The following is a 22,176-nucleotide window of genomic DNA, read 5'->3' on the forward strand; positions in this document are numbered from 1 at the left end:
CACAATGACAAATGCAGCAAAGGCTGCAAAATACGTTTTTTTGCCCAAAATGGGTGTTTGTTTAATAACTGAATATGACAGCAGTATATAACCCTTGAATTTCACACGTACAGATGCAGCAAGGGCTGTAAAATAGTGTACTTTGCACAAAAAGGGTGCTTTTAAAAACCCAGAAAATTATAGCTGTATTTCTAGCTTAAATTGCACACTGACTAATCCTGCAAAGGCACCAGATGTCGGATATTGCCAAAAATGGGTGTTTTTTCAAAGCCAGATTATTATTGAAGTTTTTCAAGCTTGGATTTAAATGTCACTAATGCACATATGCAGTGCTGGTGCACTTGCAGTAAGCCGGATTGGGACAAATGCACACTGGCACAAAATTAATGGTTTTTAGTTCGTGACGCCAATTGCAGCTTGCACAGGTACTGTAACAGGGCCCTTTAAGATGTAATAACTCACGTACCAGGTGAGGAATGCCAGAGGGGGATAATGTCTCTGTGTAGTAGGTATTGTGTCAACGGTGTCTCCTACCTTGGTACGGCTGGACTCCTGGATCCTGGCTCACTTGCAATAAAATGAGTGTTATTAATAGGAGTAATTGAGGAATGATGGAAATCCACACAGATAATAGGGTCCAACTTGTCTTTACTTGGTGGTATGCAGCTTTGATCCATACAGGTACAGCAATAGTCTAGGATCCCAGCAGGTAGTGGCAATATGGGGCAGGAATTTATATATATTCTGCTTCTTATACATACGCCTGGAGAATCTGGCAGGTATTTATCTTCTGCTCTGTCTATCTTCTGCTTGATATGGGCCTGACTAGCTGAGGAGGAATTTGGCTTCTCCTGGTCTCTGGATCTGTACTCTCAGCTTGGCTCACAGGGAATGCTTCTTCCTGGAGGCTGGAGATGGCGGCTTTTCTTGTCAACCAGCTGAGGCTGATGGCTCAGGCTTGGAAGAGTGATCTTGGCCTCAACCGAGACTTGATCCTGTCTTGGGATCCCTGTTTCTGGGAGCTCCTACTAACACAGCCTTCCCCTTGCCGGGGTGGTTGGTACACACTGGATCTAACTGGTTTCTTCCCTCCCTTGCTGCAGAGCGTGGGAAACTCCACTTCCCTTAAGCAGGGGGGCAGAACAGAACTGGAATGTTCCATTCTGAATGGCTATAACATTAAAACTATGCCTACCAATGATGCCGCCACCTGCTGGTAGACCTGAGACATTACAAAGGAAAATATAACATTTAAAATGGTTTCAACTGCACAGTAGTGAATGACATAAGGGAAATCACATCAGATGACAATATTAATGCTCTTAGCAGATTGTAGCGGGGTAAAAACGTATACTAACCCCACTCTGGGATGTTACACACTGAGCTTGCATAAAATGGCCGCCGCCGCCCACCTAACTAACAGACGGATAAAAGTTGTTTTTCTCTGGCACTGGGCTCAGGGCAGGGTAAAAAGATTGTGCACTGCACCCACACAACTAAATCTATGTAGATCGCTGATTTCAATTGGAGTTCTGATTAAAGATTCTGTCCTATTCTCTCCCTCACAGCAGCAGCATCCTCTCCCTACACTAATCACAGCAGAGTGACGTGCAGCGCTACGTGACTCCAGCTTATATAGAGGCTGTGTCACATGCTGCACTGGCCAATCACAGCCATGCCATTAGTAGGCATGGTGGTGATGGCTTCTAAGGGCACACGAGTTAAATGCTTGTTTATTGGCTGCTCCGCAGCCTTTCAAAAAGCGCTAAGAAATAGCCGAACACCGAACCCGAACTTTTACTGAAATATTTGAGTTTGGGTCTGGGGTCCAAAACTCCTAAAGTTCGGTACTAACCCGAACTTTACAGTTCGGGTTCGCTCAACCCTAATCATAATAGATCTTAGATCTAAACTCAATATACCACACTTAAACATACTCCAATATGAATATCATAAATCCTCATTAAAATCAATTTAAATAAAGAGTAGGCAATCAGCTACTCTCACTCGGTTTGAGACACTGCTCACACAGGAGAAAACCCCGCTTAAAATTCTCTCAAAGATTAACCGCTGCATTCTTGAATCTTGAGTCCACAACTTCTCTGTACTTTATTAAGGAGTGGGGAAGGGATTTAACCATGTCTTTTACTAATCCAAACATTAAGACCATCGTACTAACCCCTAAAATTACATCTAGATGCATCACGATTCAAGAAAACGCATATAAGATTCTTATAAGATGGTACTTAACTCCTAATAAATTGAAGAAGATGTATAGCACAACATCAGATAGATGCTGGAGGTGCCAGGCCCAATTAGGAGACTTCCTACACATATGGTGGTCGACAAGATTTTGGGATGAGGTTCTCAAACAAACTAGGGCTCTCTTTAAACTAACAGAGACACACCTTCCAAATCAACCAGTGATTACTCTTTTAGCGCTTTTACCCTCAAAGTGCTCTGCAGACGAGAAAAAACTGATAGGAAGTTTGTTTGCCGCGGTGAGACTACTTATAGCCAACAATTGGAAATCAGAGAAGATTCCTTCAATTTCTCAATGGATACCTAAAGGATAACTGTCACATTTTTATTTATTTTTTGACTATTGGATTTTGGTGATTAATATCACCTTTTTGGCCCTGTTTTAATTTTTGATTGTTTAATAAATAACCCCTAAAAGCCACATTTTTGTCCCCAGTATTGGCTATTGTTACCTGATATTAAAATCAGGTTGCTAGGCATCCACTTCTACCAGTTTGCTCAGAGAAAGACGGGTGCGCGCCCACATTACTGGCCAGAACTGACAGCCAGAGTAAAAGTTGTAAGGGAATGGATAAAAAGCCAGGTCCTCCCTGGTAGCTGATAACAGTGCCTGGGCTGTGTACACTTTTCCACATCCCTGCGCTTGGCAGACGCTCCCTCAGCAGTGCTGGAGAATGGGGGCTGGAGCAGGAGCCGCTCAGCAACATGTGGTAAGAGGAGAGCCTGGAGGACTACAGGCTTCAGCCAGAACTTCACTGCAAGACCCCCCTATACAGTGCTGGTCTTCACTAACTTCACTGCAGGCGTCCTATGGATTAATCCCTGCATGACTGCATGGCTCCACCAACTTCTCTGCAACCTACAAGTAACCCCTGCATGGGTTCAGTAAGTACAGCCCCCCATAACCTTGTATTAACCCTTAAATGGCTTCACTAAGTGCAGCCCCCCCATAACCTTGTATTAACCCCTGCATGGGTTCACTAAGTGCAGCCCCCCATTACCCCAGTACCACACATGGCTCTGCTCTTCCTATATATTGTATTAACTAGAGATGGGACGGGGGATTCGTCGAATCCACAAATCCCTCGAATCTTGCTGGATTCGTGGACTCGAATCCCGACGTAATTTACCTGAAACGAATCCGACGAATCCCGGTGGGAGGGACTGGGAGAAGGAGCTGGGGGCCGGTGCGTTCACTGTGCTCCGGCCCCTCATCTCCAATACAGTTATAAAATGTGTAATTCTATTAATAATGATTCATGCTGCCCCCTCTGTCTGTAGTACATTCAATATAATTTAATGAAGAATCAAATATACAAATAGTATCGGTCTCCTTGTAAGTTAGTTTTAACCTGGAAATGGACCCTTTTAAAATATCGCTTTTATTAATTTTACTTTAAAAAGCATAAATATATACACCCGCTGATAACCGACCGGGTATCCAAAATAATAATAGGACAAGATGTTGCCCAGCTACCACCGTGAATTGGTGAAAAAGACTAGATACATAAAATAGTTCAGGTATCTATAAATTCCCGGGGTGTTGGTGACATTTATTGGAGGTTGGGAGTTGGGTAGATGATGGGGCACATTACTAAGGGTATTGGGGATGGTTCTCTCCCTATACCCGCCCTAAGATAATCCTCTGCCCAGGGATGAGCCCTGATGGTGGGATCACCCTGTCCCCGTACCTACCCTGTCTAGCCCTGCACAACCCTGTACATTGGGAATTTATTATACAGATGATGTCAGTTTTTTAACCCGACGCGTTTCCCCACTTTTGGTTCATCAGGGGGTCGGTTAGAAGATAATGGTTATAATAAATAACATCATGCAGGATGAAAAAAACTGATATTAATGGATATATTTACTGTGTCCTGGTGGATGCCATGATGGGGCAGGCCATGTCGGAGGAACTGAAGATTCACATTTATTCTCCTGAAGAAAAGGAGATGTCACATGTTAGGTGTCCCCCTGCGATATGGACTGCCGCCTGCCATATCACTCTGCCGCTCGTCTGCCCGGCCGGCCTGCATTACGATATCAGTAGCCCTGTAAGTAGGATATATTGAATATTATACTACAGAGGGGGCAGCATGAATCATTCATTATTAATTCAATTACACATTTTATAACTGTACTGGAGCGGCAATGGGGGGTCTGTGGATTACACTGTTATAGAGTGGGGGGGTCTGTGGATGGCACTGTTATGGAGTGGGGGGGGTCTGTGGATGGCACTGTTATGGGGTGGGGGGGGGGTCTGTGGATGGCACTGTTATGGGGTGGGGGGGTCTGTGGATGGCACTGTTATGGGGTGGGGGGGTCTGTGGATGGCACTGTTATGGGGTGGGGGGTCTGTGGATGGCACTGTTATAGGATGGGGGGGTCTGTGGATGGCACTGTTATAGGATGGGGGATCTGTGGATGCCAGGGGGAGAGGTGAGAGGCACTATGATACTGGCACATTGGGGGGGAGGGGGGCACTATGATACTGGCACATTATGAGGGGAGATGGCACTATGATACTGGCACATTATGAGGGGAGATGGCACTATGATACTGGCACATTATGAGGGGAGATGGCACTATGATACTGGCACATTATGGGGGGAGGTGGCACTATGATACTGGCACATTATGGGGGGAGGTGGCACTAGAATACTGGCACATTATGGGGGGAGGTGGCACTAGAATACTGGCACATTATGGGGGGAGATGGCACTATAATACTGGCACATTATGGGGGAGATGGCACTATGATACTGGCACATTATGGGGGGAGATGGCACTATAATACTGGCACATTGAGGGGGAGATGGCACTATGATACCGGCACATGGGGGGAGGAGAGAGGCACTCCGCACTTGATACTGGCACATGATTAGGGGGGCATCTATGGGGACACTTACTGGCACATTATTGGGTGGCACTGTGGGGCCACTTCTTATTGGCACATTATTGGGGGGCACTATGGGGGCATCTACTGAGGCCACAAAGAAGGGGTATTTTATATGGGGGGCTCTGTGTGGTACTAGTATTATCAGGGGTATTATCTGTTTCTGCAGTATAGTATTGGGGAGCACAGCGGAACAGTATTGGGGGTGTTAGGATGATTTGTTCAGAGGATGGGAGGATGATGGAAAAGTAGTAAACTAAGATTTTTTTTGTCAAACTGCAGAGACGAAAAATGGCCGAAAAATGGTGTCTGGTCTGAAGGTCTGAAAGGAGAAGATGAGGAAAGAGAACATCTACATCAAAGGAGACGTCACTGGATGTAAGAGGTATGTGGCGCTGTATTACCCTGTATGTTCTGTAGTGATAGGAGCAGGGGTCATAGCAGGGGTCATCGCGGTCAAATAGGGTGCGACCGTGACTGGGAGGTGGAGGTTCAGACAAACTGACGCGGTCTGACGTTGTTTCTTACACCGTGCGTTCACACAATTATGTACAGGATTCGTAGGATTCGAGATTCGAAAGATTCGATATATTCGAGAACCTTTTCGGATTCGAAAAAAATTGGATTCGTCCCACCTCTAGTATTAACCCCTTAGCCCTACTCATGGCTCTGCTCTTCCAATAGTATTAAACCCTGCAGCACAGTCAGTAAGTTCCATATATACTGTACCATCTGTGTACACAGTTCAATGCAAACATTTGGGAGGGCTCTGGTTACTGGCACTTTTGGGGGGCTATTGTAACTGGCACATGATTGGGGGGCATCTATGCGGGCACATTTTACTGGCACAAAAAAAAAAGTAGGAAAAAAAACTGTTATACTTTTTAGTTGTCATATTTTGACCCCTATAACTTTTTTGCAATTATGTGTACGGAGCTGTGTGGGGGGCTCATTTTTTGATCTTTTCATTGATACCATTCTGGGGTGTGTATGACTTTTTGATCACCTTTTATTTAACTTTTTTTTGAGGAAATGAAGCATCCAAAAATGGCGAATCGGCCATTTGGACACTTTTTTCCGGTTTTCTGTTTACCTTATTGGGATTTTTTAAAATATTTTTATAGTATGGGCATTTTCGCACATTGCAACACCCATGATGTTTATTTATTTATTTATTTATTTATTTCATTTTGGCAAAAGGGGGTTGATTTGAACTTTTATGGGTTTTTTTTTACTCTTTTTTAACTTTTTTTTACACTTTTGTATAGTTCCCATAGGGAACTATAACATGCAATCATTAGATTTCTATTCTCATACATTCTAATGCAGGCATGCTCAACCTGCGGCCCTCCAGCTGTTGTAAAACCCACGATGCCCTTCTGTAGGATGATAGCTGTAGGCTGTCAGGGAATGATGGGAGTTGAAGTTTTGCAACAGCTGGAGGGCCGCAGGTTGAGCATCCCTGTAATCTAATGCAAACAGTGGGAAACAGTCGGCACTCCTCTCCAGTGGCGTGGTGCTCGCGTCCAGGGTATGAGAAGACCCACTTCAATATGTAGACAAAAGACCGGCACTCACTATTGGAAGGTATTGTTGGCTTTATTCAAAGCATGGATACAGCATCACTCAGAGCAACACGTGTTTCGGCTCAACAATGAGCCTTTGTCAAGCATGCTTGACAAAGGCTCATTGTTGAGCCGAAACACGTGTTGCTCTGAGTGATGCTGTATCCATGCTTTGAATAAAGCCAACAATACCTTCCAATAGTGAGTGCCGGTCTTTTGTAATCTAATGCAATAGCATTGGAATATATGAGAAAATCGCATATTTCCTATGGAGCCTATTACAGGTTGGGCTCCATAGGGAATACTATGCAGCAGCCTGGGTTTCACTCATAGAGAGCCAGGCTGCAGCAGGCACGCTCCAGCTTTCTGTGTCCAAGCTAAATTGAGGCTCTACAATCCAGCCACTTCCTAAAGTGTATGTGATAGAAGAAGGAGGAGGAGGGCGTGTTTAAGTGGGGAGAGCAATGATTGGTTGAGGTGCAGAAGCTAGTGCATGAGAGGAGCTCAATGCATTGTGGGTAGTGAGGGCAGGCGGGATTAGCCTCAGGGTCAGGGCAGTGGCGGCCATCTTAACTGAATAGTGAAATTGCAGTTTTATGCAGACTGGTTGCTAAGGGCTGAATCTTATTAAATATGGGGTAAGTCAGTCTAATAGTAACTGATTCTGGAATATCATGTTATTAGTAACTACATATATGAAAATTGAAATTAGGGTCTAAGTGTGACAGTTATCCTTTAAAGTTAATGAAATGGCTAGACTGGAAGAGCTTTCCCACTGGGAGCTCAGGAGTCACCATAAATATGTAAAAGTTTGGTCGCCATGGACGAACAAAAAGGGATAATATCTCAGAGTCAAGAGGCGCAGAAATACTTAACACACATATGATGAGACAATTAATGACACCTTGAATATACATAGAGTAAAAAAAGAGTCACATTTCCCACACAGGGAACCATCTGTAAGATATTCAAGGCTGGCGTCATTGACAAAGGTTATGCATAATATTTAACTATATGAGACCTTTATATATACTGATATATATATCTATAAACCCATTTTTACTCCACCCATACCTCTTTCTCCTTCCCCCACCCTCTCACTTTCCCATCCCCTCCCGTCCTTTCCCTCTCCTTCCCTCATTCTCCCTGTTTATATGTAATCGGTTTATACTCTTTATTCCTCACCCCGATTATGGATATGTATGTGGTGCCCGCAGCTAACATCATACGCTTCATTGCATATTGTTCTCATGTGCTCCAGATGAAGCGAGAATACTTAGAGACAATGTTATCTATGCAACATGTAAGATTAATAATTATAATATCTTGTCTACACCTCATACTCTGAGGTTATTGGCTAGAATCTTATGCTGTATACGTTTTTTGTTTTTGTGGCGCTGTGCTGGTGGGTTGGTGGGACCCAGTGCCATGGGTGGGATTGTCGGACAGCAGAGGTGCTGTTTGACTCCTGGGTCCCGCCGCCTACTAGGGCAGTGCCGCTTTGTCACCGCATGGTCGCTGCACCTTTTTGTCAGAGTAGGTCCCACTCAAAGAGGTGACCTTGGCGTGGTGAGTGGGCTTATGCCTTCTGATCAAAATGTACACGAATGCCTCTTGTACAGCATGCAGTATGGGGGGCTGTACACTTTATTATAGCGCTGAGAAGTGAGTTTAGATCAAAGCATAGCATTGTGGATGTGCGATCCAGTTCTGTTCTTCTCCCCCAGATAACGTTTTTGTACCACGTATCTGTGTTTCATTGTTATTACTGTTTGAAACAATAAAAAAAAAATTGAAAAGAATATACACGAGACCTATTAGATACACGAGACTGGGATACACGAGACCTATTAGAATTAATTAAGGAATAATACTAGAAAATAGGGAGTTGTTAACGGATTCCCAACAGGTAAACACGTAGGTGTGCATTTCCCTAGTAGGACAATCCACCTAGTGGTAGCAGTGGCACATACTGTGAATCCAAGTTGTTGGGCCTAATAGTTCTAATGTTTCGTTGAGGCCGTACGGTGTAAGGGTATTCATTTGGTAAATCCAAAACATCTCCTTTCTACATAATTGTTGAAAGGAGGATGAAATCTGTTCAAGTGGAGTAACTTTGAGGCCTGTAGGATCACCATCATGTATTATTGTGAAGTGACGTGACAAACTGTGGGTGGTAATCTTCCTATTTATGTTAGACCGATGCTCGTTCATCCGTTCTCTGAGCGTTTGGGTGGTGCGGCCTACATAATAGAGGTAGAGATGTCGCGAACATAAAATTTTCCGTTCGCGAACGTGAATTTACGCAAATGTTCGCGAACCGGGCGAACCGCCATAGACTTCAATAGAAAGGCGAATTTTAAAACCCACAGGGACTCTTTCTGGCCACAATAGTGATGGAAAAGTTGTTTCAAGGGGACTAACACCTGGACTGTGGCATGCCGGAGGGGGATCCATGGCAAAACTCCATGAATTCGCAATGCGATTAAATTGAATTCGCAATGCGATTAATATAACCTGCATTAATCGCATTGCGAATTCAACTTAGATCTGAGTTCCTAATGGTTGTATTGCTAGAATTGACGAATATAACGGATATAGCACTATATTCTCAATCTTCGTTATATCCTAGCAATACAACCATTAGGAACCCAGCTCTAAGTTGAATTCGCAATGTGATTAATATAACCCGTATTAATCACATTGCGATTACAACTTAGTCAAATTTGTGACACTGCAGCTTCCGAATGAATCTAAGATGGAAGCTGTCCTTGCTTTTTGATAGGAGGTGGGAGGGTCTGGGAGGGAGGGTCTGCTGCTGATTGGCTGGAATGTGTCTGCTGACTGTGAGGTACAGGGTCAAAGTTTGCTCAATGATGATGTATAGGGGGCGGACCGAACATCGCATATGTTCGCCCGCCGCGGCGAACGCGAACAAGCTATGTTCGCCGGGAACTGTTCGGGACATCTCTAAATAGAGGTTACAAGGGCATTGTAGTAGATATATTATGTTTGTGCTGCCACATGTCATATGGTGTTGAAACTGTATTTTGTCTTTTGGGTGTGATAATTGGACTTCTCCCTGAGCTGCAGTGATCATCCTACAGCACTTGCACTTATGTGCCCCACATTTAAAGGAGCCTTTTGTCTTTAATGTTTTCTGGGTTTGTGATAGAGAACATTTATTTTTTGGACACGAGGGGGCCAGCATGTTTTTTAAAGTTTTTGCTCTGCGAAAAGTTAAGTTGGGCTGTCTAGGTATGTCTTTGCCTAAAATAGGATCTTTTAATAAAACTGACCAATGTTTCGTTAGAATGTGTCAAATCAGTTTGTGATTGCGATTGTATCTCATTATCAAACCGGGTCTAAAAGGGTTCAAATGTTTTTTTTTGCAGTTTTTTTGTTCAAGGCTTTGTTTCTGGTTTACTTGGGGAACTCTATTTTTTTGATTCTCTAATAAGCTGTGGGGGATAACCTTTATCAGTGAACCTCGTACCTAAAATATCAGTTTTTTTTTTATTGTATTATAATCTGAATCAATATAAATCCAAGACCCTTGAAAATAATTATATATAAATAAGTCTTAATATGTTCCTTTAACTAATCAAACAACACATAGATACAACAGTTTTTTTAGTATCCTTCCAATGTTTTTATCTTGGCATTGGGAGGCAGCACTCTCTGTTAGCGTTCCACAGTTGGAATGCATAATGGAACCGGAGGTGGAGGATGCATCCCAGGCTGGAGCGCATTGAACCGGAGTTTAATTTCCGGTCATGCGCAGTTCGGGTTGCACGTGTCCGGAAGTGCTGGGTGCTTTCCAGTTTGGAGCGCATCGGACTATCCCATTTCCGGCCATGCACACTCCAACCCCCACACGCCGAGCACCTTCAACTGGCCTTATGAGACACTCCTCCTTATTTTGGTGGGCTTACAATCCCATATATAGACAAGGTATGCACTTTTGACTTTCATGTATGCTGCTCCTGAGGAAGGGGCTATTATTAAGCTCCGAAACGCATTGAGCCAGATTTGACTATTAATAAAGAACCTGAACAGAAGCCCCAATTGATGTTGGCTGCCTTCATCTTCGAATATTCTACAGGCGATCCTGGCTGGGGGGTCATGGTTCCCTGGTGTCTTGAGTTTATCCAGGTAACCACCACCCTGTGAAGTATGTTAAAGAGGACCTTTCACCAGAATAAAGCCTCTAAACTGACTATACAGACGTGTAGAGCGGCGCCCAGGGATCCCCCTGCACTTACTGTTATCCCCGGGCGCCGCTCCGTTCGCCCGATATAGCCTCCGGTATCTTCATAGTTAGGCTCCACCCAGGGGAACCTGCCGGCGTCTCTTTCTCCTATGCTGTAGCGCTGGCCAATCGCAGCGCTCAGCTCATAGCCAGGCTATGAGCTTAGCGCTGCGATTGGCCAGCGCTACAGCATAGGAGAAGGAGACCGCGGCAGGTTCCCCTGGGTGGAGGCTATAACCGGAGAACGGAGCGACGCCCGGGGATAACAGTAAGTGCAGGGGGATCCCTAGGCGCCGCTCTACACGTCTGTATAGTCAGTTTAGAGGTTTTATTCTGGTGAAGGGTCCTCTTTAAGTATGTTATTCTTTTATCTACTCTAACCAGATTTGGGGGCATAACCACTCCATTTCTTATACTGTATGCATAAGGCCACCTGCACTTGAATTTAAACAGGGGCTAGGCAACCTTAACTACACAGCATTAAAGGGTTTGGTGCTCTTGAGTGGGTTATAGAACGAGTTTTACATAGTGGGTTAACCTCCAGAACCCACTGCTTTCAACCCATTTGTTCTTTCTTTTTGTATATAGTTCAACAGGATGCCATTTGGTCTTTCAAATGCAACTGGGACCTTTTAACGTCTAATGAAACACTGCTTAGGCGATCTGAATTTCGAATCTGTGTTAATCTACTTGGATGACTTAGTAGTATTCCGGACATTGTTTGAGGATCATCTGCAGAAACTATGACAGGTCCTGCAACGGCTTCGAGATCACAATTTCAAGATCAAGCCGAAAAAGTTTCAACTGTCTCAAAGACGCATTGAATACTTGGGGCATGTGGTAACGCCTGAGGGGGTACAACCAGCTACCAGTAAATTTGAGGCCGTCCAAAAATGGCCCCAACCATGCACAGTACGGGATGTGAAGTCATTCATAGGACTAGCTGGATATTACCAACGTTTCATTTTAAGTTTGCACACCGGGCCGGTCTCCTAAACGAGCTGCTGCAGGGGACTGCGGGAGGACCAAAAACATGCCCCATATTGTGGGGCCAACGGCAACAGAAGGCATTTGAGGATGTAAAAATTGCACTAACCAATGCGCCAAACCTGGCTTACACCCGCTTTGACACCCCCATTCTGCTCCATACAGACGGGAGTCTTCACAGACTGGGAGCAGTGTTGTGGCAAGTACAAGACGGGCTGAAGCGTGTGATTGCCTACAGGAGTCGCTCCCTGCGGGAACCAGAACGTAATCCCGCCAATTATAGCTCTTTCAGGTTACAGCTATTGGCTCTGGTCTGGGCCATGACCGAACGCTTCGCAGAGTTCCTGACAGGGGCTGAGGTGATAGTCATGACCGACAATAACCCACTGGCCCACCTGGATAATGCTAAGTTGGGGGCACTAGAACAAAAGGTGGATGGCCCGGCTTTCCAAGTTCAATTATCGAATTCAATTTTGATCTGGAAGGGAAAAAGAGCATCTGCATTGCCAATCTTGAGTCCCGATGGGACTACCTATCGGCTATGTTGACGAAGATCTAGAGGACACTGAGATTCCCGATCTTGGACGACTGCCTGCCTTCCGGGAGATGGCACACTCAAGTGGGGTGGCCGCTGGGATGCCCATGGTGCTCGAAAAGACCCTCGCGGACTGGGTACAGACCCAGAATGAAGATGTGTGGTGGGTGAAGAGCTGGGTCCGGACAAAGAGCTGGCCTCAGTCATAGGAGCAGGAGAGTCTGTTCCCAGAGGGTCAGAAATTGCTACATCAGTGGGATAAGTTGAGTATTATACAGGACCTATTGTGTCATAAAGTCTACATACAGTTGGAGCTGCAGTTCCGTCAACAGGTTGTGATCCCGATGGTGGTGGGTCCTGCTGCTGATCGAGATGCATATGAGAGAGGCGCTCACTTCAGATGTGAGAAGACTTACCAGTGGCTCCACAGACTGGTATACTGCCCAGGTCTGGAAGACATGGTGAAAGAGGCGAACCAAACATGCCGAGCTTGTGGATTGAGCAAGCTTGTAGATTGAAAAGCGAGCTCCTGTGCAAACCATTCAGACGTTGGCCCATCTAGAGTTGCTATTGATATACTATGTACTACAAATAGGATACTCCACTTCAGAGCACTCTTACTGTCTGGTGATGACAGATCATTTTACCAAATACGCAATGGCTGTGCCTACCAGAGATCAGACCGCAGATTCAGCTGTAGAGGCAGTATGCAGTTCATTCAGGTATTTGTGTGTCTGCAGCGGATCCATCCTAACCAGGGCGCATGTTTTCAGGGGACCTTGATGAAAAAACTTTTTACCACCCGCAAGGCAACGAAGCGCGTGAGTGCTTTAATCGCATGCTTCTACAGATGTTACTTACCCTGGAAGATGATCAGAAAGCCTGCTGGCCAGAATATCTGCCCAAACTCATGTGGGCCTATAACAATTGGGTCTATAGCATGACAAGGTATTCACCCCACATGTTAATGTTTTGGAGGGCAGGGAGAGAAATTGAGGACTTACACATGCCCTATCCCATGGGTGAACAGCCCCGGACCACCACTGGCTGGGCTCAGGAGCATCGGCGGAGATTGAGAACAGTGCACCGAGTTGTACAGTAAGTGACCGTTTGAAGCAGATTGTACATCCTGACCTGGGACCAGTACAGTGTGATGTGTTTGCTCCGGGCGACAAGGCACTAAAGTCAGGGCTAAGAAGCACACCGGAAAACTAGATGATCGGTTGGAGGTGGAACCATATGTGGTAAAGAGGAGAGAAGGACCTGATATCCTTGTGTACAAGGTTGAACCGGTGGGTACTGGGGGTCCGACCAGAAATCTCCATCGCAACATGATCTGGTGGTGTCGGTTTGAGGACCGAGCACCTGTGGAGGCATCACTTAATACTGAGGCAAGGGAGGCGGAGGCATTTGTAGATGTTGACTGGTGGGCTATACCCGCTCCCCCACAAACTGGAAATTCACCTGTCGTGATTCTGCCTCCTAGAGAGGCCCCCACTGCGTTGCAGTACCAGGGCGACAGCGGGTGTTCCCCTCAGCGCTAGGCGCAAGACAAGTTCACTTGGAAAGGTATCGAGGACTCCAACCTCAAGTGGGGTGGCATGTGAGAGGGTGAGGATATACCCTTAAAGGGGTTTTCCCACTTTGCTAAATCAGCTTCACCTGCAGCCAGCTCTGCTGGTAACTTTCTGGTTTTCTGCAGCTAAGGCTAGGCGGGCTTAGGCAGCTAGAGTGAAGGCCGGTCACACCTCCTTATGACATCACACTGAGTTCTTATGTGCTCGTTCATGTGAAGAGTATGACTCATCAGTCTGCAGTGTCTGTGAGGGGAATGGTCACTCAGAGCCATGTGACGTGAGCTCAGTGTACAGTTTTACACATAAAATCTCTGTCTGATCTTTTACAAACCCATTCTGTGCATCAAAAACTATAATTCCATATTATACATTAGCCCAAAAGCTTGACCGACCCCCACCCGCCAGCACTGATGCAGATTTGTTTCCATTACAGCTGTACTCCAGTTGTGTATAAACCTCACACTATGTATCTTTATAGATGCATATACAGCTCTGCTACATCTGTCTGTTTATCTCTTCAACCAGCACTGTATCAGAACAGCAGCATATTCAGCTCTACTACATCTGTTTCTCTCTTCAAACAGCACTGTGTCAGAACACCCGCATATTCAGCTCTACTACATCTGTTTCTCTCTTCAAACAGCACTGTATCAGAACAGCCGTTTCATATAGTTGCCCCCAGTGTCCATAAAATACATAGAGTTGCCCCCAGTGTCCATAAAATACATAGAGTTGCCCCCAGTGTCCATAAAATACATAGAGTTGCCCCCAGTGTCCATAAAATACATACAGTTGCCCCCAGTGTCCATACATAGCATACAGTTTCCCCCAGTGTCCATAAAATAAATAGAGTTGCCCCCAGTGGCCATACAATTCATATAGTTGCTCCCAGTGTCCATAAAATTCATATAGTTGCCCCCAGTATGCATCCATTTTATATAGTTGCCCCCAGTGTCCATAAAATTCATATAGTTGCCCCCAGTGTCCATAAAATTCATATAGTTGCCTCCAGTGTGCATCCATTTTATTTAGTTGCCCCCAGTGTGCATCCATTTTATATAGTTGCCCCCCAGTGTGCATTCATTTTATATAGTTGCCCCCCAGTGTGCATCCATTTTATATAGTTGCCCCCAGTGTCCATAAAATTCATATAGTTGCCCCCAGTGTCCATAAAATTAATATAGTTGCCCCCAGTGTGCATCCATTTTATATAGTTGCCCCCCAGTGTGCATCCATTTTATATAGTTGCCCCCCAGTGTGCATCCATTTTATATAGTTGCCCCCAGTGTCCATAAAATTCATATAGTTGCCCCCAGTGTCCATCCATTTTATATAGTTGCCCCCAGTGTCCATACAATTCCTATAGTTGCCCCCAGTGTCCATAAAATTCATATAGTTGCCCCCAGTGTGCATCCATTTTATATAGTTGCCCCCAGTGTCCATACAATTCATATAGTTGCCCCCAGTGTCCATAAAATTAATATAGTTGCCCCCAGTGTGCATCCATTTTATATAGTTGCCCCCAGTTTACATACATATAATATAGTTGCCCCCATTGTGCATAAAACTCATATAGTTCGCCACAGTGCCCATAGATATAATATAGTTGCCCCCAGTTTCCATACATATAATATAGTTGCCCCCAGTGTCCATAGCTATAATATAGTAGCCCCCAGTTTCCATAAATATAATATAGTTGCCCCCAGTGTCCATCGATATAATATAGTTGCCCCCAGTTTACATACATATAATATAGTTGCCCCCATTGTACATAAAATTAATATAGTTGCCCCCAGTGTCCATAGTTATAATATAGTTGCCCCCATTGTGCAAAAAATTGATATTGTTGCCCCCAGTGTGAATAGAGATAATATAGTTGCCCAAAGTTCTATACAAAAATGCCCCCATTGAATTCACTATGAACCCCCTGTATTGCAGAGTTTTCAATAATCGTTGGTCGATTAGTGGGCCAGTAGATATTATACTTACAGTATCCCGTTCCTCCGACGTCCGTCCGCTCACTCCGCTGACTCGCCCGAACTGTTCGGATGGCCGCGCATGCGCAGCTCTATCTAAGACGCGGTCGATATACTGCGCATGCGTGGTCGTGCGCATTCATGTAATGAATGGGCCGGCCGATTAGTTATTAGCCTGTAGTGCGCAGGCGCGGCGAAACGATGCGGCCGGCGAAAAGCCGGCCGTATCCATGGGACACCAGTGTACACAATGATTTCTAATAGCAGGTGTTTGGAGAAGATAGAAGCATTTTTTTTAATAACATATATAGGAATAAATCTTCATTGGGGGAAAGTAAATTGGGTTAAACAGATTTAATGAAGTGGGACAACCCCTTTAAGTGGACCTTAATGTGAACTGGGATTATTTGCATGGTTATCGACTGTTATTGCCAGTAGTACTAACTCCAGCCACCAGATGCCGCTGTGTCCCTTGTGAGCTGGGCTAGACTGTGTTCTAAGGCTGCAGGATGTATGAAACTCTGTATGTGCTGCAGGGGACAGAAAAGGGTGTTTGTTGAAGGTAATATAAAAGACAAGGACCTGTGGTGCAGGCAGGGGCGTAACTAGAAGTGACTGGGCCCCACAGCAAATATTTGTAAGGGCCCCCCCAGCGCGCTTCGCACCTCCCTCCTCCTGTGTAAACCCCACTCCTTTGGCACAGTGTAGCGGTATACTGTATATTGTGTGGCACAGTGTAGAGGTATACTGTATATTGTGTGGCACAGTGTAGAGGTATACTGTATATTGTGTGGCACAGTGTAGAGGTATACTGTATATTGTGTGGCACAGTGTAGAGGTATACTGTATATTGTGTGGCACAGTGTAGAGGTATACTGTATATTGTGTGGCACAGTGTAGAGGTATACTGTATATTGTGTGGCACAGTGTAGAGGTATACTGTATATTGTGGGGCACAGTGTAGAGGTATACTGTATATTGTGGGGCACAGTGTAGAGGTATACTGTATATTGTGGGGCACAGTGTAGAGGTATACTGTATATTGTGGGGCACAGTGTAGAGGTATACTGTATATTGTGGGGCACAGTGGATGCTATATGTGTATAACATAAACATATTTCACATGAAAACTTACAGTTACTTGACCCTTGGGGATCTCGGACGCCACTTCAACACTTTGGCCGGGGGCTCGGCGGAGCTGATGTTGTGTTTTATCCTAATGAGAAAGATTTCATAATAAGGATTTGGAGAAGGGGCAGTGGGGTCGCAGAGCAGGGAGAGGCTGGTGCTGCTACTAGGGGGTCATACCATGGGGGAGTAATAAAGCCCACCATAATGCCCCCCCCCCCCCGTAGTAATAATTCTCCTTATAATGTGACAGTGCAAAAATACCCCCTTGTAATGCCCCCAGTTGAGCTAATGTCCCCATAGTGCCCCCATAATGTCCCAGTATAAAATACCCCTATATAGTGCCCCCAGTAAATGCCTCCATAGTGCTCCTCTCCCCCCTTCCTGCTAGTGCCCCCCATAATGTACAGTATAAAATGCCCCATATATACAGTAGGTGAACCCGATTTTGTGTCAATCTCGCCGTATTTCTCGGCGAGATTGAGCACATACGAGCCCCATCGCGGGAGCCAGCGCCGAGCTGGCTTGCCGCGATGGAGAGCAAGCGCGTCATAGAAGAGACGGGAGATCCGACTTGGATTCCCGCCAATTCTACACGTGTGCGGCGTTTGTTATGAATCCTGAGGGGGAAGTCCCCGCCGGATTTTAAATAAAAATCCGGCCTGGGTCCCGCCCTCAGGAGCATACCGGGCCCTTAGGTCTGTTATGGGTTGTAAGGAGAGCCCCCCCTACGCCGAAAAAAACGGCGTAGGGGGTCCCCCTACAATCCATACCAGACCCGTATCCAAAGCACGCTACCCGGCCAGCCAGGAAGGGAGTGGGGACGAGCGAGCGCCCCCCCCCCCCCCCCCTCCTGAGCCGTACCAGGCTGCATGCCCTCAACATGGGGGGTTGGGTGCTCTGGGGCAGGGGGCGCACTGCGGCCCCCCCACCTCAGAGCACCCTGTCCCCATGTTGATGAGGACAGGGCCCCTTCCCGACAACCCTGGCCGTTGGTTGTCGGGGTATGCGGGCGGGAGGCTTAACGGAATCTGGGAGCCCCCTTTAATAAGGGGGGCCCCCAGATACCGGCCCCCCACCCTAAGTGAATGAGTATGGGGTACATCGTACCCCTACCCATTCACCTGCAAGAAAAGTGGTAAAAACACAAATAAACCACACAGTGTATTAAAATATTTTATTTTTCTGCTCCGGAGGCCGCCCCCTGTCTTCTTTATTAGCTCTTTTACCAGGGGGGGCTCTTCTTCTTCCGATATCCCGACGGGTCTTCTCCGCTATCCGGGGGGGGTCTTCTCAACTCTCCGGGGTTCTCCTTCTGTCTTCTCCTTCTGTCTTGTTGTCTCCTTCTGTCTTCTGTCTCCGGGGGGGGCTCTTCTTCTTCCGATATCCCGACGGGTCTTCTCCGCTATCCGGGGGGGTCTTCTCAACTCTTCGGGGTTCTCCTTCTGTCTTCTCCTTCTGTTCTTCTTCTGTCTTCTCCTTCCTTCTTGTTGTCTCGGCGCACCCCGGTTCTTCGTCTCGCGAGACTCGGCGCACCCCGATTCTTCTCTCTGTTGTTGACTCGGCGCACCCCGGTTCTTCGTCTCGCGAGACGAAGAATCGGGGTGCGCCGAGTCTCGCGAGACGAAGAACCGGGGTGCGCCGAGACAACAAGAAGGAAGGAGAAGACAGAAGAAGAACAGAAGGAGAAGACAGAAGGAGAACCCCGAAGAGTTGAGAAGACCCCCCCGGATAGCGGAGAAGACCCGTCGGGATATCGGAAGAAGAAGAGCCCCCCCCGGAGACAGAAGACAGAAGGAGACAACAAGACAGAAGGAGAAGACAGAAGGAGACAACAAGACAGAAGGAGAAGACAGAAGGAGAACCCCGGAGAGTTGAGAAGACCCCCCCCGGATAGCGGAGAAGACCCGTCGGGATATCGGAAGAAGAAGAGCCCCCCCTGGTAAAAGAGCTAATAAAGAAGACAGGGGGCGGCCTCCGGAGCAGAAAAATAAAATATTTGAATACACTGTGTGGTTTATTTGTGTTTTTACCACTTTTCTTGCAGGTGAATGGGTAGGGGTACGATGTACCCCATACTCATTCACTTAGGGTGGGGGGCCGGTATCTGGGGGCCCCCCTTATTAAAGGGGGCTCCCAGATTCCGTTAAGCCTCCCGCCCGCATACCCCGACAACCAACGGCCAGGGTTGTCGGGAAGGGGCCCTGTCCTCATCAACATGGGGACAGGGTGCTCTGAGGTGGGGGGGCCGCAGTGCGCCCCCTGCCCCAGAGCACCCAACCCCCCATGTTGAGGGCATGCAGCCTGGTACGGCTCAGGAGGGGGGGGGGGGCGCTCGCTCGTCCCCACTCCCTTCCTGGCTGGCCGGGTAGCGTGCTTTGGATACGGGTCTGGTATGGATTGTAGGGGGACCCCCTACGCCGTTTTTTTCGGCGTAGGGGGGGCTCTCCTTACAACCCATAACAGACCTAAGGGCCCGGTATGCTCCTGAGGGCGGGACCCAGGCCGGATTTTTATTTAAAATCCGGCGGGGACTTCCCCCTCAGGATTCATAACAAACGCCGCACACGTGTAGAATTGGCGGGAATCCAAGTCGGATCTCCCGTCTCTTCTATGACGCGCTTGCTGGGATGTGCTGTCGCTATCCCAGTGAGTGCGAGATCTCGGCACCACGTCGCCGAGTATCAGCGCGACGCTGTCGTGCTGAAAACACAATCTCACAAACACCTACTGTAGTGCCCCAGTAGATTCCCCTCAGTGTCCGGCCTCTGATAGGCTGCCGGCCTAGTGTCCCCCATAATGCCCCCCCATCATGTGCCAGTATCAAGTGCCTCTCTCCTCCCCCCCCCACATGTCCCAGTATCATAGTGCCATCTCCCCCCCCCCACAAAAAAAGTGCCAGTATCAAGAGCCTCTCTCCCCCCCCCATGTACCAGTATCAGGTGCCAACCCCCCTCCCCCCCAGGTGCTAGTATCAGGTGCCTCCCCCCATGTGCCAGTATCAGGTGCCAACCCCCCCTCCCCCCCCCAGGTGCCAGTATCAGGTGCCAACCCCTCTCTCCCCCCCCCCATGTGCCAGTATCAGGTGCCCCTCTCCCCCCCATGTGCCAGTATCAGGTGCCTCTCTCTCTCCCCCCCCATGTACCAGTATCAGGTGCCAACCCCCCTCCCCCCCCCCAGGTGCTAGTATCAGGTGCCTCCCCCCATGTGCCAGTATCAGGTGCCTCCCCCCATGTGCCAGTATCAGGTGCCAACCCCCCTCCCCCCCCAGGTGCCAGTATCAGGTGCCAACCCCTCTCTCCCCCCCCCCCATGTGCCAGTATCAGGTGCCTCTCTCTCCCCCCCCCCCCCCCATGTTCCAGTATCAGGTGCCTCCCCCCATGTGCCAGTATCAAGTGTCCCCCGCTCACCCCATGGCAGTAACAGTTCGGTATTAAAAAAAATAAAATAAACACCTCTACTTACCTCCATGTCAGCGATGCGATGCGGCCTCTTCCTGTGTCCCGCCCTGTATGTCCATATATGGAGTCAGTGCTTGTATTTCAGAAAAGGTTTCTGCTGGGCAGGGCCGGCTCCAGGTTCATGTGGGCCCTTGGGCGATAAATCCCAGTGGGCACCCATGAGGCATTTTTTTACATTGACATGTCCCCCTGTGGCTCCTACACGGTATAATGACCCCCAGTGGCCCCTATACAGTATAATGACCATTAGTGGCCCTTCACACAGTATAATGAACCCCCAACCCCCCCCCCCCCCACTGTATAATGACCACCTGTGGCCCTGCATTCAGAATAATAACCCCCAGTCGCCCCCATTTAGAATAATGACCCCCAGTAGCCCCCACACTGGGGGAACACTGTATGGAGGGGGCTCTGGGGGTGATTATACTGAATGTAGGGTCATTGGTGATCATTATACTAAATGGAGGACACTGGGGGTCATTATACTATGTAAAGGGCCCTCACAGTATAATGACCCCACAGTGACCCTCCATTCAGAATAATGACCCCCAGTCGCCCCCACACTGGGGGATATACTGTATGGAGGGGGCACAAGGGGTTATTATATTTAATGGGGGCTCTGGTGGTCATTATGCTAAATGGAGGGTCAATGGGGATCATTATACTAAATGGGGGGCACTGGGTGTCACTGTGTAAGGGGCCCTCACAGTGTGATGAATGACCCCCCAGTGGCCCCCTCACATACCTATCATTGCAGGGGAGCTGGTGGTCCTGTCATTCACTAACCGCAGCTCCCTGCGCTCCTTCTCTACGGCGGCCCGCTGCAGCAGTGAGCCAGGCCTGGAGGAGAGAAGGAGATGTGCAGTGATGGAGCTAGAACTGACTGGGCCCCACAGCGAAATTTAGTACGCCCCCCTCCCCCCCAATGTGTGTTCACATTACGTTTTTTCCTATCGGTTTGATGTATACAAATGTGCAGCACTCCACGTTTTTGTATCCTGCAGAGTCAAGTAAAAAATGCAGACGTTAACGTATATGTTTTTCTACCATGGAACTGTATGGGGAACGGACGCCACTGTACGGCATTAGTCTGAGGCATCTGTTAACGCATATATTTTTGGTATACATTAAATGGATGGAAAAAATAGGATGTGAACCCAGCCCTAGTGTCAGAATAAGGCTACTTTCACACTTGCGGCAGAGAGATCCGGCAAGCAGTTCCGTCGCCGGAACTGCCTGCCGGATCAGGCAAAATGTATGCTAACTGATGGCATTAGTAAGACTGATCAGGATCCTGATCAGTCTTAAAAATGCCTGATCAGTCGAAAAAAATGCATTGAAATGCCGGATCCGTCTTTCCGGTGTCATCCGGCAAAAACGGATCCGGCATTTATTTTTTCACCTTTTTTTCAGTCTGTGCATGCGCATACCGGAAGGACGGATCCGGCACTAATACATTCCTATGGGAAAAAATGCCGGATCCGGCATTCAGGCAAGTCTTCAGTTTTTTTAGCCGGAGATAAAACCGTAGCATGCT

Source organism: Bufo bufo, chromosome 1, assembly GCF_905171765.1.
Source record: "Bufo bufo chromosome 1, aBufBuf1.1, whole genome shotgun sequence".
Classification (NCBI taxonomy): Eukaryota; Metazoa; Chordata; class Amphibia; order Anura; family Bufonidae; genus Bufo; species Bufo bufo.